A 26,199-nucleotide genomic window follows, 5' to 3' on the forward strand; every position below is an offset into this window, starting at 1 on the left:
CAGACGAGGCAAAACCACTTACTGCTTTCAGGGCTCCCGGAAGTTTGTACCAGTTCACCGTCATGCCATTTGGGTGGCATGGAGCTGCGGCGAACTTCCAGCGCCTCATGGACAAAGTGCTGGAAGGTGCAGAGATGTATGCTAGAGCTTACATAGATGATGTTGTTGTGTACAGCAAGACCTGGGAGGAACATCTACAACGCCTAGTGGAAGTGCTTGATAGATTAAAAACAGCTGGGCTTGTGGTTAACCCTGAAAAAATGGTCATTGCTAAAGAAAAAGTGCAATACCTTGGGTACACCATAGGGGGCAGTTTGATCCAACCCCAAATTGACAAAATGGCCGCTATAAAGGATTGTCCACGTCCTGGAACAAAGAAGCAGGCACGGTCGTTCCTTGGTTTGGTGGGGTGGTACAGAAGATTTATTCCTAATTTTTCTAAGATTGCAGTGCCCCTCACCGACCTGCTTAAAGGATCTGGATCACGAAACATCAAATGGACAGAGTCATGTGAAAATGCCTTTCAATCTCGGAAAAAGATATTTTGTAAAAATGTTCTATTGCATTGTCCTGACTTTGCGAAACCTTTTGTTTTGCAGGTTGACGCCTCTGGGGACAGTTTAGGAGCAGCCTTGATGCAGGGGGAGGGTGACGAGAAAAGGCCAATTGTGTTTATTAGTAGGAAGCTGTTTGACCGAGAGAAGAAGTACGCTACCTTAGAGAAGGAAGGATTAGCAATCAAGTGGGCTGTAGCCTAATGAGCCTAAAGTATTATCTTCTTTCCAACTAATTCATTGTGGAGAGCAACCACCGAGCTTTGCAGTGGATCCAAAAGATGAGGCATTCTGATGCTCGGGTGGCCCGCTGGTATTTGGCACTCCAGCCATACAGGTTTCAAGTACGCTATGTTGCTGGGAAAAAGAATCCAGTGGCAGATTATTTATCCCACACATATGACCTGAAATCTTGAGGGGGAGGTTGTGTGGTTATGTGCCTTACTGGCATTACCTGTAATTAAATAAAATTTGTTAAGTGTCCTCTGCAGTGTTGAGAGGCATTTGTTTGGGATAAAAAGTTAAAGTATAAAGAAAGGAAACTTGCCTTTCTCCTTTTTATAGAATGCAGACAGACGTCTTCAGTGACCTTATTAGCACCTTTTGGGGAGTGTCACGCTCGGCCTCACGTACTCGACACCTAGAGTGTACGCTGGTGATCCTAATTCCCACTACTTGGGGTGTCACACTGATCCCCTCAGATTTCTCTCTTTTGCATTCTCTGGTCCATGTTCATTGTGTGACACATGATGATACCAAACAGAAGAGTGATGACTGTTCTCCATTTAAATACAACTGCAGAAAACAGTGAGTTTCAAAAATGACTCTGGGGGGTCCAGCAAATGTGTCCAAGCCAATTGAGAAGGTCTTTGTCGAATAAGCACCCCTGTCACACTTGCTTTGCTGTACTTGATGACATGTGAAAGGCGTGCAGGTGCACAGAGGACAATCGCTTTTCATTCCATCAGTTTTCAGGAGGTGGACGGCGCCTTCTCAGTGAGTTATGAGAGACCAACACATTCTGTGTGTCTGCGTTTTGTTGTTCCCTGAATACCATGAGGACTGATTGAGGTCATTGATGTGAGGTAGAAGGCCTAGAGGGGGCTGGGTGGTCTCGTGGCCTCGGACCCCCTGCAGATTTTATTTTTTTTCTCCAGTTTTATTTTGTTATTTCTGTCCTCCCTGACCATCTGACCTTACTTTTATTCTATGTTAATTAGTGTTTCCTAATTTTAATTCTTATTTGTTTTGTCTTTTTTCTCTTCCTCCATCATGTAAAGCACTTTGAGCTCATCATTTGTATGAAAATGTGATCTAGAAGTAGACGTTGTTGTTGTTGTTCATTTTAGTAAAACAGAATTTTGGACAAGCACTAAAATACGGTTGGTGTTCTCACTTTCACTTTTTCTTTGCTTATCATCGCTGTGTTCTTCATGCTGTTATTTTGTTTTGTTTTTTCCTTCTTCTTCCTTATTTTGATTTGAATACCTCAGATCCAGACTCAGTAATTATTAAAAATGGTTGTGCAGACGTTTGTATGAACAGATTTTAGTTATTGGTAATGAATGAGGAACAAGCCATGTTTATTGAGTTTCAGGAAATAATTTGAAGGCGGCTCACAAGGCAAACTGCACAAAATGTGCACATTGGGCGGGGGGGTCAGCGTTGTCACTGGAGACGCACTCACCTGCTTCAGGTGCTCCATGTGGCAGCCGTGTGACCAGCGGGGCTACGTTGGTGTCCTGAGCTGGAGGAGTGCAGTGTGGTGGCTGACCTCAAATAAATGTCCGTTTAGCATCAGGGGCCTGATTAGTCCAGACGGGTCGTCACGGGATTGTGTAATCTGAAGGAGAGTCATACGGGACAGCAGAGAAATGCTTTGATGAGTTCCAGTTTGAGTAGAGCTCCATGGCTTCCTCTTGACAGCCTCCAAATGAGTAGAGTTCATTCTAATAACCACAGGTCTGGAAATCCTCCTATCACAAATTGGGGCAAATATAACAACACCATCCTTATCTATCAGGATCTATCGACTGCCTTAGGTCTAAGAGTATTTGTCACAGTGGTGGTCATCGAGACATGTGGTCTGGATTTATGTGCCACCATTCAAAGATCACATCATCCCAAAGCAGAGGAATAGATCCAAACCATGCAGCTTTCCATCGGCTCTCATCACATTATGAGGACGTATTTAAAGAGTGACCCGGGGTGTTTGAGGACTGTCACATACCCAAGGTGATCCCTCACAGTACCATAAGCCATTCTCATGTGTCCTCTTCCCTTTCTCTTCATGCCATGCTGGGCTCCACTAAAAGTTTGATCACAGACAGATCAGCGGCCATTTAACCAGAAAATGGAGTGTCACCAATGTTTCTAATTTAAAATAAGTGTCGCTGTGACAGCTGGTCACATGTGCATTGTGCTGCTCCACTAAGCCTCCATTGTCTTTATTTGCTGTTTTGGTGACGAGGCTCTTTGAAGACTGCATTAAAAATCTCCACTTGGCCGAGATCCGGGGTCCACAAGCTTTCTGAGTCTCATGCAGACAGGTCTAGTTTGGCAGAAAAGGTGAGCACATCGTAAAGGGGGCTCGAGGCCACAGTCAGTCAAGTGACATCATGAAGACGGGCAGTGCCTTTAGTGCTGCTTTGACCCTGGATGGACTTGAGCGCAATCACACTGAGTGTTGGCTCACGTGCAACCCATCATGGCTCCAGGTCAGATTTCACCTCTGCCTCGTTTTTACACTCGATCCTCACAGCTCGTCTTTGCTTTCTATAATTGTGGCCCTCTCTGGGTCATCGGCTCCTGTCTTTCAGGTTTTTTATTTTTTTTTTTTTGGATTTTATTCCTTATAGAAGGCCTGCTGGTATGAAGAGCAGAACTGCCTCATAGCTTCATCATCCTCAAATCCTGTTCCTGGTTGTTCTCCACTTGATGTTTGCATGTCCTTCTTAATGTCCGTGTGCCTTTTTGTCTCGGTACGCCAGTTTCGTTCACACATCCCCAAAGGTAGGTGATGTTAACTTAAAGATTATAGTGCAGGTGTGCCATCTGATGGCCTGGCACATCATTGATGGGCCAGTTCCTGTCGTGTGCCCAGTCCTGCTGCCACACTATTATAGATTATGCCAGTTTGACATGGCCAGCCTCTGCACTCCATCCTCAGATTTCTTTCTCAGTTCTGTTTTTGATTCTCCTTTTCACTTCACAGTTTCAGTTCATCCATCCACACATCTGCTTATCCAGTAAGGTGCAGCATATTCTGATGAAACTGGTCACAGAGGTGGGCATTAACCCAGCATGGGTGCTAGTCCATCACGGGGCACACTTCTGCACACCAGTTCTCCATTAGCCTGATCTTCATGGTTTTGAGATGTGTGAAGAAGTCAGAGCACCAGGGGGTAAAACTCCACGAGACCAGATGCAATGTCCACGCTAACACTTTATACTGGGGTCTATTAGTGTGGTGACTGCTACAGGTGGTTGGCATCGTGTTGTCCGTCTTTGTGAAATGTGGACTGGACGGGACATGAAGCAGTGGATGAAATGAGACAGCTGACGAAGTTGGCATCAGAAAGTTCCAGAGAAGCGCCCCCCTGGCAGCAGCCCAGACCCACACAACTTGTCTTTCATGTTGGCTGCTCTGCCTGAGGCGTGACATTAGCTTCCTTGCAGTCCTTTCATATTTTCCTTGCCTGACTTGAATGAGCGGCTTTTCATTTTTTCTGTTCTTTCTCTTCGCTTTGCCTGCTCACTTGAAGGCTCGTCTCTCCCCTGATCACTCGCATGTCGTGTGTTGCCCACACTTCGTTTGAAGTCACCTCCTGGCATGACGTGGCCTTCTCAATGTCTTCATTCCTTATTTTGGTTCTCTTTATTCCATTATACATTTATGCATTGTGAGTGAGGGGGCCGCATGGTAGAGTGCCCACCTCCTGCATTGCCTCTCTGTCTCCTTGTGGCTACGACTTCACAGATTGACCACCAGGGCACTCTGGGCTGCGTCTCCTTCTGCTGGCCTTCAGAGTTTTATAGGACATAATTATTTAAAGGCCCTTTGGTACTTTGGATTGGCTGCTCATTGGCCTGCTTGACCATCTTGTGACCATAACTGACCTTCTCTTTCTCACTTTATTGTGGTTTGTACCATTAAACAGATGTCCTTGCTGTAATGGACTGTGGCGCAAAGCTGGGTTCAGACCTGGGCAGACACTGATGGAGCTGTGTAGTGTGTGTGTGTGTGTGTGTGTGTCTGTCTGTGTGTTTGTGTGTGTGCGCTCACTCAGGTGTGTAATAAGGCCATTGAGACCTTTGCTCATTCATAATGACTCAAAATGGCTGAAGGGTGCTGCTGATCAGACCTTTGACCAGCTGAATGGCCGCCATAAAGCCCTTTTCTGCTGGGCACGTTGATGCTGACCGTGTCTCATGTCAGCTGCAGTCCTTTTCTGAACCTCCTCACAGGCCCACATTCTGCAGGTCTGATTCTCCGTGGCACCTTCTCTAAGGTTACGTTGATGAGCGTCGTCACTTGCAGTCCTGAGTCCAAATTCATGACAAAGTTTTGAGAAGATGCCTGTTAAGATGTCAGTCAGCATTTCATTTTCTCATTACGTTTAGGTTCAGTGGTCAGCTTTTGATTATCTTGGAAGCTTGGAGAATGGACCAAGAAACCACTTAGAGTTGAGTGTCAGGCCATCGCAGGGACACACTTGTATGTACAGTCACACTCAGTCACACAATGGTGATTTCAGGTCACTAAAATCCACCAGTTTGGGATGGGGCGGTAAACCTGGAGAAACACCTAAGTAGACATGTGGAGAGGGTGTCCACACCATGCAGAGGATTTGAACCCAAGGCCATGGAGCTGTGAGGCATCCTGCCACAAGCATGGGCATGGAGACACAAACGTCTGCCACCTCAGATAGTCCTGTGAGAGCCCTGAGATCATTCATGTCCTTGTTGGTCTGTCATCACTCTCCAGACTCACCAAAAGTGACATTTCCTGAGGTCATGATGGCAGCTCTAGTTATCTGACCTTTGCTCCAACCAGAGGATCTACAAGTCAGGGAGAGAAGGAGTCCATCGGAGCAGACTGCCCCGTGTTGTAAGGAGACAGCAGAGCAGCAGGACCTAAAGGGAGTCTCGTGTTCCCAGATGTCCATGAGGAGGCTGTGAGATAAAGGTTGTCTTCTTCAAAGCTGCTTCATCGATGCGTCTGGCCTGTTTTAGCTCACTGATGTATCACTCAGATTGTTATTAGTTAGCTGAGCATAAATAAGTCTTATATTATATACAGTAGTGCCACATTCCTCTAATGTTAAAGTCATCTAAAGTGATGTGTGGGATCATCTGGCAGTGACCTCCTGAGCTCAAGTCCAGTCTGACGGATATTCCAGGATTTGTGTGCTTTGGCATTGGCAGATCCATCTCGGCACCAGTCACTCGAGGACGTCCTCACCGCTCTGTCCTTGGCACTCCACATACCTCCTCTTGGCCATGTTGCTCGTAGCTTTGGTCAGGGCTTTCACTTTGATGTGGAGATCCTCAGATCAGGGTCAGTGTTAAAAGTAGAGATTTGCCGCAGAGAAAGTAGCAGCAGGATGGAATTCAAGAATTTAAAATCAAACTGCAACACAACTGAAGACAAGCGAATTGACACTGAAACTCACTTTTAGAGAATGAGCCCATCTCTGTTCTTCTCATCAGACCTTCTTCTTAGGAAACAAATCTTGATGTCATTTCTGATTCCTCCATGTCTGATTACTACAACTTGTAGGAAAAACTTGGGTGTTGGTGGCAGGATTAGCACTCCAGCCACCATAAAATATATCACATGGCTCTGGAACGGCAAACAGGAATTCCTTCTGCTCTCCACAGGAGTAGCTGTCCTGCAGCCGCCCATAGGAGGGCTGCTCGTATTATGAAGAGGATGAGGAAAGGACTCGGGAACCTCATCTCTGGAAGAGTCAAAACCGTAGGAGAGCCAATGGGGTCAGGCCTTCTGGGGAGTGGCACTGCTGTGGGTGCTGAGGTGTCACCTGCTGCCCGGCAGCACTTGGGACTCAGTCTGATGCAGCGCACCTGGGTAGGCATATGAACGTCTTGTCTCTCCGGCATGATGGTGATCTTCCTCTGCTGTCGGAGGAGCTGCATAAACTCCGCATTTCAGTGGCGGCACTCTCTGAGCTGCACGGATCTCTGTAGGTGGGTACACCTTTTACCAGTCTAGTCGCTCTGATGGCTGTCATACTCCAGGAGTAGGTGTTGCGGTGGTGGATCGACTCCTTCAGATGGTGTCCGGTGTCACTTCTTTCAACGAGTGCATTATGAGACTCAGATTACAGCACTCTCTGGGTGCCTTGTCTGTTGTCCCAGTGTGGTGAGTGACGTCTTAGTGAGGGAGACATTTTATTGGCAACTGTGCTCGATAGTTGATGGGTACCCATGAGGTGACACTCCTCTGGTCATGGGTGACTTCTGTGCAACCAATGGCACTGACAGGGCTGGCTATGAGGATTGTGTAGGTCCCCATTGATCTGGCAACCGTGGTGAAAGTGGCTCCCATGTTCCTTGACTTTGCAGAAGTTCAGAGTCTGTGGATCGCTGGATCCTGGTTACGGTGCCTCGAGCCGCATTGTTGGATATGGTACTTCAATTGAAGGAGATCGATGACAACCTCATGGGCAGATGCTGGAGGCTCCTACAGAACTGCAGGGTCTACAGAAAGGCCCAGTTGGTGAATTCTGACCACAGACTTGTTGTTGCTACTCTGAAGATCCAGCTGAGGTCCAGTAGGCTACTGCCTAGTAGGAGAATGAGGCTAGACTGGCCCAGACTCCATGGTCAGGCTGATTCTAATGAGTCTGCGCCCAGTTTGTGTAAGGAGCTTGCAGACTTGGGTGTGACTGCCGATCCTAATGTGATGTGGGAGACCCTCCATGACAAGACCCTTAAGGATGCTTAAGGTTATGTCAGAGTTATCAGTGTCCCCAGAAGGAGATGTTTCATCTCGCAGTGCACTCTGGATATCATTGACAGGAGTCGCAGCGCATGGCTTGATGGCAACTCCAGTCCGTACTGGGAACTGAGAAGGGTGGCTGTGAGGGCTCTGAGGTGTTTGTGAGAGGAATCTGTGAGCACGTGACACACCATCTATGGCCTAGTGACTCGCTTCCTGCTTACAGAGGAATCAAACGAAGCATTATGCACGTCCAACTCTGTTCTTGGAGAGTCGCGTTCAAGGTGAGTGATGGAACAGCCCTTACAGATGACGTGCAGTTGTGACCACTGGGCTGGCTACTCCTGGCAGCTTTTGTCGATTTTTGTAAAGCGTTTGACTCAGTTGATTGAGCTGCCTTGTAGACCTTGCAGGATCCCCCCACAGTTGCTGGATATCGTGACACCGTACTGTGAGTGCTGTGCTGAGTACCGGCAGACCCTCTGGGTTCTTCTCAGTTGATTCTGGGGTCCGTCAGTGGAGTGTTCTGCTCCTGCTCTGTGCATGGACTTGGTGTTAGGCAGGGTTACGGGGTCCAGCGGCTGTAAGGCAGAGAGATTCACAGATGTTGACTTTGCTGATGATGCTGTGATCTTCTCCAAGTCAATGGAGGCTCTAATCGGGGCTCTCGAGAGACTGAGCTTACCAGCGTCCTGTATGAAAAACAGGGTCCTGGCCTTTAGTGACCACTTGGGCACGGCCATCCGCAGGAGAGAGTGTCGACCTCGTCATTGAGAGGTTTACTTACCTCAGCAATGACATTCATGTCTTCCTATGAAGTCAGTAGACGGATTGGGAGATCTTGGGAGGTCATGAGGTCGCTAGAAAGGGGTGTGTTGCACAAAAGGACGAAGTCCTGGTGCTCCCTGTTTTACTATATGATTGTAAGACATGGACGGAATCCAGTGACCTGAGTAGAGGACGGCACTCCTTTGGTCCTGTGTCTCTCTGGAGTTGCTCATGGAGTCCTGAATGAGGCACATGACCCCTGCATTTTGAGAGAGCGTCAGTTAAGGCACTACGGCCATGTGACGTGATTACCCGGGGGTGATCCGACTCACAAGACCCTCATTGTTGGGGACCAGGCCAAGGGGACGCCCGTGTAACATCTTGCTCTGGCAGATAGAGGGTAATTTCCGGAAGGTGGGACTGGACCATGTGTCTGCCTGGGGGGTTGCCAACTGGGATCCTGAGGTATTTCATTGTGTGGTTGGTGTGAGGGCACGCGCCCTGACCATGTCTAACTGTACTCACATAAATCACATTGAGAGACGTTTCCCCTTCCATTTCTGTATGATACCTCGTGTTCGCTCATTCCTCTCCTTTCCTGAAGCTGGCACATTTGTCCACACTTCTTCGTCATCCCGCATCGACTCCTGTAAGGTACCCGTGTTGATCTGTTATCTCAGCTGCAGTTGTTCAAAGCTCTGCTAGAAAGATCGTGATGTGGACCCCAACAGCGGGCACAACACTACTCTCCTGCTGTGCCTTCACTGCTCCTGCCTCTTATGGGTTTGAATGTAAAATTCTTTTACTGACCTGGAAAATTTTAAATGGCCTCCTCCATCACTCTGCTCCTGTCCGCCCGCTAAGGTCCACTGACTCCGGCCATCTCGTTGCACCTCAAAACTCACCTGTGCTCTTTGGATGAGGGGCATTGCTAGAGTTGAATGCTTTGTCGCCCCATTCATTCACTTTCCATTATTTCAAATGGGAAGACTGAATCGGACTTAGGGTTAGGGTCAGAGTTCAAACAGCCCCCCTGAAGCGAATTAAGCTCAAAGTACGAGGCACCACTGTAATGTCATTTGTGTGTTGATTCCAGTTTATTGTCTGTTCTTCTAATGTGAAGCTTTGTGGTTTCTAAATGTATCTATTATTAAGTGTGTTATGCTCATATTCTTTTGTGTAATTTGTTGGCACACTGGTAGCACTGCTGTCTTGTAAAATGAAGACCCGGGTTCAAGTCCTCCTTCTTCAGTTTGCTCCTGTGGGTTTCTCCTGGTGCTCCGAAGTCCAAAGACATGCAGGGTGTTTTGTGTTTCATCTTTTCCTTCTTTTATTCCTGAAGTTCATCTTTTGTTTTTTTTTTTTGTGAAGTGTTTTGAGTATAGGAAAGGCGCTATATAAATGGTCATCTATATATATAAAATCGACCAAGTCGCCTGACCATGGGGTACGCACGACAGAGCCCTGCCTGCCAACTGTAACCCTCCACCCGTGTCCACCGTCACATGCACACTGCCTGCCCATGTGACAGCCCCCAACTCCTCACCCAACACGTCCTGAGTCGCTTTGCTCTGAGCTACGGTCCACATGCACCTCTCAGCCACGTTGACTGTTCATTTTCCTAACATGGCCACTGCTTCACATATCCCTACCGACGAAGTAACTTTCACCAGCGTTGACTCCATCGTCACAGACGATCCTGCAGATCAACTTTCATTCCCCGAAGAATTTCTTAGTCTTACTCCCACTGGCATGCCCACCCTAATAACCGTCGGTGTGTTTTACAAAGCAGTCAAACAAAGGCTGTGTTTTTAGTTAATGCTGCCAACAGTGCAGGGAGTACCGTAAATGGCAAGGGTTCACTTGTGCAATCGACAGTTTTCAAGATGCCCGTGTTGTGCTGCATTCGACGATCTTCACTGCCACAACCTGACGGGAAGCCAATGCCTCATCTCACAAGTGTGAGGACCAAGAGGCTCCACGCAGCAGAAGACCCCTTTGTCCTTCCCATCCTGTAGTCCATGACATGGCCACACTCACACCCGCTGCTCACGTATTCGGGAAGACAAACTGGCCATTTACTGGGCAGCCGCCCTGTCACTGGGCTCTTCATGGGGTATCCGAGCCCACCGGACTGAGAGTAGCTGAGCGAATGTCAAAGCAGGAGATTTGCTTTGAACTTGTCATTCATCACTTGAAGCAGCAGCAGGCAGCCACACCGTGGACGGGACGCCAATCGGATTTGTAACGAAATAACATCACAGTATTGGACCCCTGGTTTAATTTACTTGTTTACGAGACCCTCCATCTATGTGCTTGTTAGGAGTGTGAAATGAACGTCAGTGCTGGCGCTCTTTGAGTCCCCATTGCTTCTCATTCCCTTGACTACAGTGCCACCTATGTCTGACTTTAAACCTGGACGTGGTCATATTGACCATAAGCTGGCGTCATAGAATTCAAGAAGGCTGTGGGTTCTGCAGCTCTGCTGCTATCTCTCCTGACTAAATGGTGCCAACACATTCTCAGCTAAGGCCTCACTCTTAGGTCTGCCACAGGACATCTTAGTTGGAACATGAGAGCCCCTGAATATTGTCACACCGACCTCACTCTCGCAGTCAGGGGACACGTATCTGTGGCCATGTCGCACACCGTGGTAAGTGGCTGTTAATTTGGATACAACCATTTTGTCTTTCTTGATGATGAATGATGAAGCTGCATTGGTTTGCCGAGCGATTTGAATGTGATTCTGCTGTTTATGTTTTAGTGTGGTCATCCAAAGCGGAGTCACCCTCGTGATTAACCACAATTTGAACAGAGCATAAGGAGCAAGTAGCAGAAAGTGGATCACCAGGGCTTGGCGATAGATAGATAGATAGATAGATAGATAGATAGATAGATAGATAGATAGATAGATAGATAGATAGATAGATAGATAGATAGATAGATAGATAGATAGATAGATAGATAGATAGATAGATAGATAGATAGATAGATAGATAGATAGATACTTTGCAGTTGGTCCAAAATGCTGCCGCTTGCTTTCTGGTTGGGGCAAGAAAGTCTGATTCTGTCTCTCCAATATTAGCTTCTTTACACTGGCTGCCTGTCAGTTTTCGAATTGATTTTAAAATCTTGCTGCTAGTTTTTAAATCTTTACATGGGCTCGCTCCTGCCTATTTATCTGAACTGTGTGTTTTACATCAGCCATCCAGAGTGCTTAGATCTTCTGGTCAGTTGTCTCTGGTTGTCCCTCGTACCAAATGTAAAACTAAGGGGGACAGACAGGGCTTTTGCAGCTGCTGCTCCTCGCCTGTGGAACTCTTTACCTTTTCACATAAAGGAGTCGTCTACAATTGAACTGTTTAAAACAAGATTAAAAACTCATTTCTATTCACTTGCATTCCATGACCTTCAGTAATACTGATGGTGTCCTCTTTGTGATTATATAACATCACTTCTATTTATTATGTATTTTATTTTATGTTCATATATTTTATTTCTATTTATGTTTTATGTTAATTTGTTTTTTCGGATTCAGCGGGTTGGAAAATGGATGGATGGATGTTTTTTTTATTCTATTATTGTAAAGCACTTTGGCCACAGCATTACTATGTTGTTTTAAATGTGCCATATAAATAACGGAATGTTAATGTCAGTAACAAAAATCGGCAATTACGCACGGCGTTTCTCCGCCCCCCTCCCCCGCAACCCCCCCCAACTACCACTTCTTCATAAGACACCCGAGGACCGCGACATCAGCTGTGAAACGAGTGGCGCAACTGGGAAAGGAAACTGCAGGCGCCGCGTCTGTGCTCGGGATTTACTCAGCGCTCGAGTGACCCGGGACACCGCAAGAGAAAGGTGTGTGATGGGTGTGGGGGTCTGGGGCAGGGGCTTCATCGTCATCTTAACAGTAATCGGAAGGCGCTATATAAAATGTACCATTAATATTGATAATGATTGTAATAGTGGGAAGGTGCTATATAGAAATATTTGTATTATTATTATTATTATTGAAGGCTATATACAATGTGTCATTATTAATAATAATTATATTGATGGGAAGATGCTATTTATTATTACGATTATGGGAAGGCGCTATATGAAACATGTTTTTGATGATAATTAGAATTATTGTAACGGGAAGATATTGTATAAACGTATTGTTATGATTAATAGTAATAATAACAACTAACAGTTCATTGTTATCGGCTGGCTTGAATGTATTCAAGTTACTTACAATCTGACTTGTATCGTGTATTTTAAAACAATTTGAACACACAATATCGTAGTTTATCCTTACAGCTAAAGCCGCTGGTGTATTTATTTTTATTTCTTTGTTTAACGATTTTTTCCCGCGATCTTAGACTGGATATGCAGGTGTAAGGATTTTCTTTCTTTCTTTCTTTCTTTCTTTCTTTCTTTCTTTCTTTCTTTCTTTCTTTCTTTCTTTCTTTCCCGTTCTACACAAATTGAATTATGAATGATGAATTCTGCAGTTCGTCCTCAGGCCGTGCATTTTTCCGGTATGATTTATAATTTCGCTTTATTGTGTTGTTTTTGCGAGGAATATTTGCAGAGTGTCATTTTTGGGCTCCTCCCTGCTATCTGTGACACTTGTCTAAACAGCCCACGGGTCTCCATGCGACATGCCACGCATTTGTCGTCCGGACTGCACTTTTATGTGTCGCTTTGGTGGCTTTGCGCCGTCTGCACTTTTCGTTAGCCGATCGGACGTCCATCAGTTATTCAGGAGTACACTTTCGTCACCTGTCTGACTTCTGATCCATTTAGAAAACAAAGTCGTGTGCTTTTTCCTTTATCTTTGAATGCACGAATTTAAACTCAAATCAGCTGAACGCACGCATGCAGCATCTGGACATGTGAGAGTGTAAAGAAAAGAAAGGGACGTTAGGCGACACTCGAGGACCCTCACCTGTGTGCACACAGTCCCCTCGATCGTCTGTCCCATGGCACTGCGCTAAAAGGTGCCCACTAGCCTTAAAAGGAAGGCGCTTTATCAGTGAACTAACGTCTGCTCGCACTTCTGATGCCCCTTCACTTTCACTAAATGCACAAGTTAAATAAATAAAACCCGACTCGTACTTTTCTTACTGCTGACAGTCATTTCTAAATATATCCAAAGTTGAAATGTAGAAGGACACTGGCGTACCCGAAAACCGACGCGGACTCGCGGAGACAGGAAGGCTAACGACTGCGCCACCTCGCCGCCCGTGTGCCAGTCCAAGTGCAGTCGCGCCACACTTTTTCGTCCTTGTTGTCCTTTGTGTGTTTCCTCGTATACACCACTGCTCGATAAAGACCCCTTCCGGAGGGCTCTTTGCGTATTTTGTCGGTTCTTTGGCTTTAAAAGGTTGTGGACAAAGCAGAAATCTTTAATGTCTAGGAGACGAGCAAGATACTCACAGCTCAAGGCAAACTGACCTTAGCCCGCGTTTGAAAATCACAGTCTCATTGCGATTCTACAAATCTGTTATTATCTGGTATGATTATTTATGAACTCAGTTATGGATCTAACGGTTCCTTTTCGGACCTTCATGTCCATAGTTCTTCTTATATCATCGCTCTGGAGATCCACCTGTGCGCAGGGCAGTCGAACGAGCGGCGTTGTCTTTCACGGACGCCTTACCACTCGGGCTATGAAGTGGGCTCAAGGGGCGACGGCTGCACGCACCTCCCTCCTCTTATTTTGGACACCATCTACATTTTTGTCAGAACCCCAAAACGACAGCCTGCCCCCCTTTGACGTCTCCATCAGCAGCACCGATCAGATAAAGACGCCGTCCTCTGCCCACCTCGAGAGTCGAGCCGAACCCGCGCGGAGCGCCATGGCCGCCTGGGGTCCCGTGCGACTGTTCAAGACGTTTCTGTGTCGCCGTTCTCTCTCTTTCTGACCAGGCTGAGCTAGCCGCTAATGGCGCCTGTCGGTGGGCTCGTCAAGGTACGATGGGCTAACTGATACGTGCCGACCACCTCGGTGAATAACTCGAACTTTGCGATCCCCTCTTTGTCACTGCAGTCACAGGCACACTGGCACGTGCGATTCGCTTCTTTGTATTTTCAGGAGTTTTCCTCAAAGAGCGACTTCTGTGTTGAAAACTTAAGAACAACCAACCGCATGGCACGAAAGGGGGCTGAGTGGGCTGCGTGTGACTCGAGTAAGGCGCAGTCTGTGGGGCTGTTTGGGGGCAGCCAGTCGGGAACTGCGGAGGTGAAAGTCTGAGATTCAAATGGATACATTCAAGCGCTTACTGTTTAGGACTTTAGTGTTTAAGTGAAGCACACTTCTGTATTCCACACACACAGGGATTGCACAGGAAAGCCTCAGCCCTGAACTCCGACACTCGTGGGGGCTCTTGAATGCCCCACTAGAAGATCTGATGGTTCACCGTCTCTTACCAGTCCGTCCAGCCTAACCCGTGACAAGCCACTGTGTCATCTGGATGTCTGCCCCCTGAGCACAGCTCCACTGCACGGCACGATGAGTGTGCGTCATAACCTGGACAGCAGGGGGCGCTGTGGCGTTTCTGCGCTCCTGTCTCGGCTCGTCACGAATATTCCGACTGTTTCCTTCTTTTTATTCTCTTGCTATCCTGCTTCATCTGTCAGACACCACTGCTTTATAACAGACAACAGACAGTACTGGGAGCTTTGGTGGAATCTGATAGCAAATTTGGAAAAGGCGTCCGCATTGACGTTGTGTCCTCATCTGCCCAGAATCAGCAGGACAGGTGCAGATGTGACGAGACCAAAGCTGGTAGACCCACCGTGTCCGTGGCTCCTCTGCTGGTCTGATGCAGCTCTGAATTGTTTGTGCCCATCAGTGCGCTGCCACCAGCGATCGCGTTCTAAGGGCTTTAATAAGATGGCTGGCTGTGTGAAGTCCAGTTGTGTTGTGTTTCAGTTCCTGTTCTTCTTAAGGCTTTTTCTTCTTTCCATTTTGTTTAATGTTCGACTTCTCCTCTTGAGACATGACGTGTTCCCCCCGCAGCCCTCTGGCACGACTACCCCTTTCATATGTGACTCTTAATTGTCTGGCATCCTACACAGAGTCATTTGTGCCCCGTACCATTTGTGACCTATGATATCCTTCACTTTGCTGTCACCCTGTGATTAAAGTGACACTTGAAATGTGCCTGAGCACTTGAACGCACGTCCATCATTCCCTGATTCACTTCACATTCACCAGAGCTTAACCAATGCTGAACAGGTGCCATCTTTTGCTGATCCCATGCTGATATTTAGTCTTTTTTGCTGTGGGCAGTGCCAGGGGTGCACAGAATGGGCATCAGCCATGAGCAGTGAGAATGTGTGGCCAGAAGTTGTCCTTGGTGGGATTTAACCCTGCTATGCCATTCAGTCCTCCACCAGCCTAATGTTTAAATGAATGAGTGAAATTAGGAAAAAGCAGACAGGGCTGAAGAGCAGGAATCAGACCTAAAGGGGGCACCAGGCCATCCCAGAACGATTATGTGGACGCAATTAAAGAAGGAAAGTGAAGTGCCAATGTGGAAGTTCAGCCGAGCGCCCAAATACCACACTGTTCATTGTAGGGTGTGACAGACAAGTGGCCATAATCTGCAGACCACCCAGCAGTCAAAGCCTCATTGTGTTCTCATTGATGCCAACATGTAAACCACTCAGATATGACAAAATGAACCAAAGAAGACAGGCATGGCATCTAAACTGGCACCTACTGCTTAGCATGGCATTGTGCCCACAAAAGATTCTCACAATCAGATGGCGAATGGTAACAGAGAGAGATGGCTGTAAGTGGGACTCTCAAACATTAGGCCGACAACAAGGAGCAGACACATTATTGGTACCTTACAGCATGGCATACTGGAGAAGACCCATCATGGTCTACCGTCACTACCGTCACTCCACATTGGTGGATGTTTCTTCCTTCTTGTGGCACTCGGTGTCACTGTGACAGAGGCCTACTCCTTCTAGGTCACTCTTGTCACTCTTGTCACTTGGTTTGCCCCCCTCACACCATTCAAGCCCTCCAAGACTTCCCAGCATGTTGGCTGCTCTGCCAGTTCTGTCAAAGGTTCACATTCACAAGCAGACAAGCTGATGTGGCTTTTCTACCATCATGATGGTGAGTATCCCATCGACTACACTACTTAACTTAGCATCGACATTACAAGAGAACAGCGCCTAAGAAAATAGAGTCAACATTTATAAAATGATATTAAAAAGAGGTGCCAGTCACACGACCTGCCATCTTTGGTGACTTTACAAGGCCCCGTTGACTTAAAGGAATCTCTCCTTGGCTGTGGCCTTGATGGCTGTTTTTGAGGTCTTTTTGGGCCGAACGTAACAGCAGGCTCTCGATAGTCCTGCCAGTTTATCGCTGGACCTTTCATCTGATCTACTCGAGCTTCATCTCCAGGGGTCTCATGCATAACGCCGTGCGTAGAACTCACACTATAACATGGCGTAAGCACAAAAGCGGGATTGTGCGTACGCACAGAAAAATCCAGATGCAGGAATCTGTGTGCACACAAACTTTCACGTTCTTCTACTACATAAATCCCGATCAGTGTGAAGAGTAACGCACGTGCACGCGCCTTCTGTCCCGCCCCAACTCCTCCCAGAATTACGCCTCTTTGAATATGCAAATCAATATAAATAGCCTTCTGTGAAAAGACAATGGGAAAGGCACAGGGGAAAATATAAGAATTTCCGTGAATGCCAAATGGAGGCAAAGGAAAAACGTACTATTTGTTGGTTTAAACAGTGGTATAATCTACAAAAGGAAGTTGATCGAGTGACAGAGTGTCGGAGAAACTCGAAGGCTCAACTTCACAAAGTCGCACAGTGCCCGAAATAAAAAAGAAATCACATATCAAAGTCGCTGTGAAAAGGCGAGTCGTAGCGGACCGTCTGAGTGTCATATGAAAGCTTATTAGGGTACAAACAAAAAAATAGGCACACAGTGGGGAAAAAAGCACGAAATGTCAACTTTAATCTCGAACTTTCCACTTTAATCACGTAGTTTATTTTGCCATTAAAGGAGAACATCATAAACTTCATCTTAAAATCGTTTATTTTACTAGTTTCTCAAGTAGCACGTTAAATGCTTTGTTCTGTATTTGATCTTCTATGTGCTCTATGTGTGTGCATCACTATGTGCTTCTGTTCTTTCTCTTTCTCCGACAGGACACATACTCCATTACATTTGAGATATTACAGCTCTCTGAATAATTAAAATACTGAGATGTATACGTAATATCATTTTCATGATGATAGGAATGAAAGCATGTTATTAAACATGGGAACACGGTGGCGCAGTGATTGTTCATATCTCACGCAAGAGGCTTGCTGCGCCATGTGCGACCTTCAATAAAATAATTTATCACAGCAGTACTGTCTCTTTCAAACGTACTAACCTCCAATTCCTGTCCTTACTTTTCTTTCTCCAAATACCCAATCGCCACACAATAAGCTATGTAATAGACGTTAAGCCATCTGTAAGCTTAGAACGCCGATTCTTCAAAACTTTTAAGGAACATTGAAATATCTTCATAGTACATGTTTAATTATTCTATTCGTCTATCCTTCCAGTGTCGCGTCAGCACCAGCAAGAATACAACACAAGGCAGGAGCTATCCGTGAACCAGCTATACGCTGCGGCACCGTGTCCTCACATGTTTAATTATTAACAATGCAGATTATTTAAATGAAGTTAAAGTTTTATCTGTATAATATAATCAACATATTTTGCTGCATTTCATCTTAAAAATGAATACTGTCATCATATGTAAATACGCGCTTTATAAAGTGGCGCAGGTTGTGTAATATTATAACTGTAGTGTAAGTTTACAGTGAGGTCATTGTACTTATAAGTCCAAACAGTTCTACAAGGAGCACTTGATGGACTGTTAGTGCGTTTATAGTTCTTGGGATGAAACTGTTTCTAAAACGCGAGGTCCATACAGGGAAGTCTCTGAAACGTTTTGCCATGGCTGAGGTAGTGTGTGCTTGAAACTGTATACCGATAATTCTCTTTCCAATCAGCTGCTGCTGTGATTCACACTCAGATACAGTGATATAAATATTCCGAGTGGTGCAGTGAGAGTAATATGGAAAAAGATGATCTGCTGTGGCAACCCTTAACGGGAGCAGCTGAAAGAAGATGCAGTGAGAGTTACAACGCTAAAGCAGTTCTGGTATTTGGAATACTATGGCTATTCCCTGGACCATTATATTGCTGCAGGTTAATTACAATCAGATGTATTACACTAATAAACAATATGCAGTTAATTTCAGTGTATTTATAAAGCCGCATCAGGAATGTGGAGCTAAGAAAGAAAGGATGAGCACACAGGAACAGTAGCACTGCTTTGACGCTGGGTGCCGCCAGTCTGCAAAACCGAGCGGAGAAATTGCGTATGCCAAGGTATGAGTTACCATGGAAACATGCGTGGCTTTACGGCAAGTTTAGGTTTTATACATCGTGATTTGTGCGTGGAAACATTCGTACGCAACATTTCTGTGCGTATGCACCGTTTATACATGAGGGCCCTGGTCTTCTGGAAGTGACCGCTTTTTCACCAAGTCCATCAGCCTCATGAAATTGTCATTGCAAAGAGGACAGTAGCAGCGCCAATTCTGTTTGATGGGAGGTCAAGGACTTTTGAAGGCCTGAGGAGAACTCTGAGCCATCAGGCAGACATCTACAGCAGGTGGCTTGACCTGCTCCTGATGGGACCACTTCTTGACTGAACTCAAATCATGAAGTACCAGTTCCACAGGAAGGAGATTTATTAACAAAAGTCAAATTCCATCAGAGGGGTCTTTAAGAGAGGTACACCACTAAAGATCTAGACCAGGCAGAGGGTCTTCATGCCCCTTTGGTCTCAAGCAAACTTAAGAGTGCCTTTAGCAGTGGTTTACTTGTCTTCAAGTGTAAAGGCTGGTTCTCATCTAAGGCTGCCTTAGGCTTGCTTTCAGGGTGACCCCCTGTACCCACAGATCCCCACCTGCCAATAAGTACCTTTGGTCCAACTTTATCAAACTGACAATCTGAGACCTCTCTAATGGTGGACCCAGCTGTGGCCTGGTGTCATGGTAATCCAGACACATAGCACCTCTGGGTCACCAAGAAGCCCACAGATGTTCCAGAGTCCTCTTCCTGGAGTGTCCCCTGGTTATCCCAAATGCTCTGTTCCTGATGTTTCCCTTAAGAACTACACAAACACTCCATGATCCCTTGCAGGAGTCTGACTAATGTTGGCAGTTCCGTTACATCTTCAGTAATTGAGACATAAAGTTTGATCCTTCAGGAACCTCCCAAATCTGTTTTCTACCCAATAAGACAGTTCCCTACAGACATCCCATCTGGAAAAAGAGGAGAACCATTACAGCTCAGAGCAGAAGCCTGCACTCTCTTAGACAGCGAATGGGGTCTCCATCGTTCTTCTTTTCTTGCTTATCCCACTTATGCCGATGCAGACGTGTCACAACGACTTGACTTTGGCTCAGCTGGCGTGTCCTCCCATAAAGACTGGCCTGAATGTCCCTGCTAAAGTCCTCAGAGGCCACCTTGAACCTGAAAAGAGTTAGAAGCACTGGAGAAGTGAGAAAATGGCATAATAAGAAAATGCCCAGGCAGTGCCACTGTGCAAGACGAGGTGGTGAGGAAGTCCTCAATAAGAAGAGGGAATGCATCAGAGGGTGTAAACCTTCAGGGACTTGGAAATAAGCTGCCCCCAAACTTGTGTGGCCACACCACACGACACTGTCATTTAACAATCAGATGGACGCCTCCTGTCAGAGGACAAGGAGCCAAAAATAGTCAGAGGGGTCTCCCTGTGGTGCTGCTCTCAGCAGGTGTTAACCTGGGCAGAAAATGTCCAAAGTGCCACTGAGTCAACAAAGAGTGGGCTTCACAATGACGGAAAATCAAGTGCACATCCTAACCTGTGAGATGTCACCCATTGTGACTTCAGACTCTCAAGTCAGGTGAGTTATGCCACCCACCAATGCTGCCCCACAAGCCCTCTCACCAGTCAGTGGTGCCAGTCCCACTTTCACCTGCCATTGCAATGCTAGAAATGGTAATGGGTCAACTCTTCTTGGGTGACCACCTAAGGGGCTCTGTGACTCCCAAGTGACCAGTGCCATTCCTAAAAAGTCTCTTCAAATTTGAACCACTGCTGCTGACTTTGGTCCCTCTTGGTCACATCTTGTCCCCCTGGCACCTCTTAACTTAAGGGCCACCCACAATGAGTCACCTGCACGATGGCCATCCAGGACAGAGCTTCATGTCGAAGTTCAGGTGGCACTAGGAGACCAGAGTGTGATGTCCTGCCAGGGTTTGGTATGGGTGGTGCCCATGAGTTTAGTTTTTGTATTGTTTGTGTTTCATCCTTGTGTTGTGTTTTGATGTTTATTTCTTTGTTTGTTTCCTTCATTGTTTGATTGTTCTGTGAAGTTCCCTTTGATGATCTCCACTGTGAGTGTAAAACTCGGAGACCTTTGGTCCATTGTGTCTGATTCTCTGCTGGCTCAGTTATCAGATTAGAGGACGTGATTTGTGGTCTCCATCTTCTGAATTTAGTTACGGCTGATGAAGTCATTTTGAAATTTAAACCATTTTTTGAAATTCCCTTTTCATTAAGGTTTCTGTAATAAGTATTTTTATTGTGTGGTCAGGTTTTGTGATGGTGTTTCCTTCTTACTTTGCCAAAAATTATAACATTTCCAACCTCATGTGACTTTCTCCGTGTCATCTAAAATGACAAGCGCTCCTCTTCCTCCTTTACAAAGCATTGAACCGCATATTGAAAGAACTCCTCTGGAACAATGGAGACAAGAGTCCGACTGCTGCTGGTCCTGATGTCCTCAGGTGAGTAGAGATGATTTGGTTCTGCTCTGCTCAGCCCATGCTGCTGCCACACCTAAAGTCAGGATGAACTTCACCCAGGAGTGTGAGGGTCTGTAAATGAAGTGAAATCAGGAGACATTAGACCTTCATTGTGAATGAACAATAGAGTACCATTGCTGACAGAGACATGTGCACAAGTGACAATGGAGAAAATGGGATGGGGGGGAGGAGGCAACACAATGAGGGGAGGACATCCAGGATGGAGTCAAAAATGAGAAAAATACTTAAAAATAAAACCAGCTTCAGGAAAGAACACAAAGTAAAATAGAAATGAAAAGATTTAAGGGAGATAAAAAACAGAAAATTTACAACAATATGAGAATGAGACAAAAAAATCTGAAATTAAATAAAGGGAATTGTGTTTCATTTCACAGTTATGACGGGAAAATTCACGACAACCGGACAAGGAACAGCATCATCTACAGACATCATTAGAACAACCAACAGCTACCAACCAATTTTAACAACAACAACCACAACAACTACAACTGAGAGTACAACAACATCCTCACAATTGACATCTACATATCAAAAAACATCAAAAACAGAGAGTACCACAGCAACAAACAACATAACACCTACTACAACACAAGGATCAACACCAACAACAACGGAATCAACCACTACTACAACAGGAACGACCTCCACTTCACAAACTACTCCAGGAACTGACACAACAACAACAACAACAACCACTCCAACAACAACGGAAACAACCAGTACTACAACAGGAACTACACCCTCTTCACAAACTAATTCAGGCACCAACACAACAAAAACCACAACTCAAACAACAATGGAATCAACCACTACTACAACAGGAACGACCTCCACTTCACAAACGACTCCAGGCATTGACACAACAACAACAACAACCACTCCAACAACAACAGAATCAACCACTAATACAACAGAAACGACCTCCACTTCACAAAGTACTCCAGGCACTGACACAACAACAACAACCACTCCAACGACAACGGAAACAACCACTCCAACAACAATGGAATCAACCACTACTAAAACAGGAACAACCTCCACTTCACAAACTACTTCAGGCATGGACACAACAACGACAAAAACTCCAACAACAACAGAATCAACCACTAATACAACAGGAACAACCACCACTTCACAAACTACTCCAGGAACTGACACAACAACAACAACAACAACCACTCCAACAACAACGGAAACAACCAGTACTACAACAGGAACTACACCCACTTCACAAACTAATTCAGGCACCAACACAACAAAAACCAAAACTCAAACAACAACGGAATCAACCACTACTACAACAGAAACGACTTCCACTTCAAGAACTACTTCAGGCATGAACACAACAACAAGAACAAATCCAACAATAATTGAAATAACCACTACTAAAACAGGAACGACCTCCATTTCAGAAACTACTCCAGGAACTGACACAACAACAACAACAACAACAACAACCACTCCAACAACAACGGAAACAACCAGTACTACAAGAGGAACTACATCCACTTCACAAACTAATTCAGGCACCAACACAACAACAACCACAACTCAAACAACAATGGAATTAACCACTGCTGCAACAGGAACAACTTCCACTTCAAAAACTACTTCAGTCATCCACACAACAACAACAACCAATCCAACAACAACAGAATCAACCACTACTAAAACAGGAATGACATCCACTTCACAAACTACTCCAGGAACTGACACAACAACAAAAACGGAAACAACCACTCCAAAAACAACAGAATCAACCACTAATACAACAGGAATGACCTCCACTTCACAAACTACTCCAGGAACTGACACAACAACAACAACAACTCCTACAACAACGAAATCAACCACTACCACAACAGGAATGACTTTCATTTCAGAAACTACGTCAGGCACCCAAACTACAACAACAACCACTCTAACAACAACGGAATCAACCACTACTACAACAGGAATGACTTCCACTTCAGAAAGTACTTCAGGCACCTACACAACAACAAGCACTCCAACATCAACAGAAACAAGCACTCCAACAATAACGGATTCAACCACTACTGCAAAAGGAACGACCTCCACTTCACAAACTAATTCAGGCACCGACACAACAACAACAACGGAATCAACCACTACCACAACAGGAATGACTTTCATTTCAGAAACTACTTCAGGCACCCAAACTACAACAAAAAACACTCTAACAACAACAGAATCAACCACTACTACCACAGGAACGACCTCCAGTTCACAAACTACACCAGGAACTGACACAACAACAACAACAACAACCGCTCCAACAACAACCGAAACAACCACTCCAACAACAACGGAATCAACCAGTACTACAGCAGGAATGACCTCCACTTCACAAACTACTCCAGGAACTGACACAACAACAAGAATTAGCACTTCAACAACAACGGAATCAACAAGTACTACAACAGGAACGACTTCCACTTCAGAAACGACTTCAGGCACCCACACAACAACAACAACCACTAAAACAACAACGGGATCATCCACTACTACAACAGGAACAACCTCCACTTCACAAACTACTCCAGGCATTGACACAACAACAACAAAAACCAGTCCAACAACAACAGAAACAACCACTCCAACAACAACGGAATCAACCACTACTACAACAGGAATGACTTTCATTTCAGAAACTACTTCAGGCAACCAAACTACAACAACAACCACTCTAACAACAACAGAATCAACCACTACTACAACAGGAACGACCTCCACTTCACAAACTACTCCAGGAACTGACACAACAACAACAACAACCACTCCAACAACAACAGAATCAACCACTACTACATCAGAAATGACTTCCACTTCGAAAAGAACATCAGGCACCCACACAATAACAACAACCACTCCAACAACAACTGAAACAACTACTCCAACAACAACTGAATCAACCACTACTACATCAGGAATGACTTCCACTTCAAAAACTACTTCAGGCACGAACACAACAACAACAACCACTCCAACAACAACGGGATCATCCACTACTAAAACAGGAACGACCTCTACTTCACAAACTACTCTAGGATCTGACACAACAACAACAACAAACTCTCCAACAACAACTGAATCAACCACTACTACATCAGGAATGACTTCCACTTCACAAACTACTTCAGGCACTGACACAACAACAACAATTCCAACAACAACCGAATCAACCACTACTACAACAGGAACGACTTTCACATCACAAACTACCTCAGGCACCCACACAACAACAACCACTCCAACAACAACGGAATCAACCTCTACTATAACAGGAATGACCTCCACATCACAAATTACTTTAGGAAGTAACACAACAACAACAACCACTCCAACAACAATGGAATCAACCTCTACTACAACAGTAACAACCTTCACTTCAGAAACGACTTCAGGCACCCACACAATAACAACCACTCCAACAACAACTCCAACAACAATTCAATCAACCACTACTAAAACAGGAACGACTTCCACTTCCGAAACTACTTCAGTAACTGACACAACAACAACCACTCCAACAATAATGGAATCAACCACTACTAAAACAGGAACGACGTCCACTTCTCAAACTACTTCAGGCACTGACACAACAACAACAACAGTTCCACCAACAACAGTATCAACCACTACTTCAACAGGAATGACTTCCAATTCACAAACTACTTCAGGCAACAACACAACAACAACAACATTTCCAACAACAACGGAATCAACCACTACTACAACAGGAGCGACTTCAATTTCACAAAGTGCTGCAGCATCTCAAACAACAACAACCACTCCAACAACAACGGAATCAACCACTTCTAGAACAGGACCGACCTCCACTTCACAAACTACTCCAGGCACCGACACAACAACAACAGCCACTCCAACAACAACGGAATCAACCACTAGTACAACAGGAACAACCTCCACTTCACAAACTACTCCAGGCACCGACACAACAACAACAACCACTCCAAAAAACACGGAAACAACCACTCCAACAACAACAGAATCAACCTCCACTTCACAAACTACTGCAGGCACTGACACAACAACAACAACAACAGTTCCAACAACAACGGAATCAACCACTACTACAACAGAATCAATCTCCAATTCACAAACTACTCCAGGCACCGACACAACAACAAAAATAACAAATCCAACAACAACGGAATCAACCACTACTACAACAGGAACGACCTCCACTTCACAAACTACTTCAGGCACCGACAAAACAAAAACAACAACTCCAACAACAACGGAATCAACCTCTACTACAACAGGAACGACCTCCACTTCACAAACTACTTCAGGCACCGACACAACAACAACAACCACTCCAACAACAACGGAATCAACCTCTACTACAACAGGAATGACCTCCACTTCTCAAACTACTTCAGGCACCGACACAACAACAACAACCACTCCAACAACAACGGAATCAACCTATACTAAAACAGGAGCGACTTCCATTTCACAAAGTGCTGCAGCATCTGAAACAATAACAACCACTCCAACAACAACGGAATCAACCACTTCTAGAACAGGATCGACCTCCACTTCACAACTACTTCAGGCACTGACACAACAACAACATCCACTCCAACAACAACGGAATCAACCACTACTACAACAGGAATGACTGCTACTTCACAAACTACTTCAGGCACCCACACAACAACAACAACATTTCCAACAACGGAATCAACCACTACTACAACAGGAGCGACTTCCATTTCGCAAAGTGCTGCGGCATCTGAAACAACAACAACCACTCCAACAACAACGGAATCAACCACTTCTAGAACAGGATCTACCTCCACTTCACAAACTACTCCAGGCACTGACACAACAACACCAACAACAACCACTCCAACAACAACGGAATCAATCACTACTACAACAGGAACAACCTCCACTTCACAAACTACTTCAGGCACCGACACAACAACAACAACTCCAACAAC

The 26,199-nt window shown here is 45.4% G+C and overlaps 1 protein-coding gene and 1 long non-coding RNA gene across 2 annotated transcripts in view; one reads left to right on the plus strand and one right to left on the minus strand.

The window, feature by feature from the left end:
• Positions 1 to 26,199, plus strand: part of LOC114643124 (mucin-2-like) — a 256,765-nt gene that overhangs the window by 43,719 nt on the left and 186,847 nt on the right. The gene's annotated exons all lie outside the window — the stretch shown is intronic.
• The window catches only part of LOC127526199 (uncharacterized), a 42,779-nt gene continuing 40,462 nt past the window's right edge, over positions 23,883 to 26,199 (minus strand). Inside the window, exons 2-4 of the long non-coding RNA XR_007933830.1 lie at positions 25,355 to 25,678; positions 24,431 to 24,448; positions 23,883 to 23,953 (exon numbers count right to left, since the gene is read on the minus strand). This is a non-coding gene — a long non-coding RNA (uncharacterized LOC127526199). The remainder of the gene's footprint in view (positions 23,954 to 24,430; positions 24,449 to 25,354; positions 25,679 to 26,199) is intronic.

The sequence above is a fragment of the Erpetoichthys calabaricus genome, chromosome 17, assembly GCF_900747795.2.
Source record: "Erpetoichthys calabaricus chromosome 17, fErpCal1.3, whole genome shotgun sequence".
NCBI lineage: Eukaryota > Metazoa > Chordata > Cladistia > Polypteriformes > Polypteridae > Erpetoichthys > Erpetoichthys calabaricus.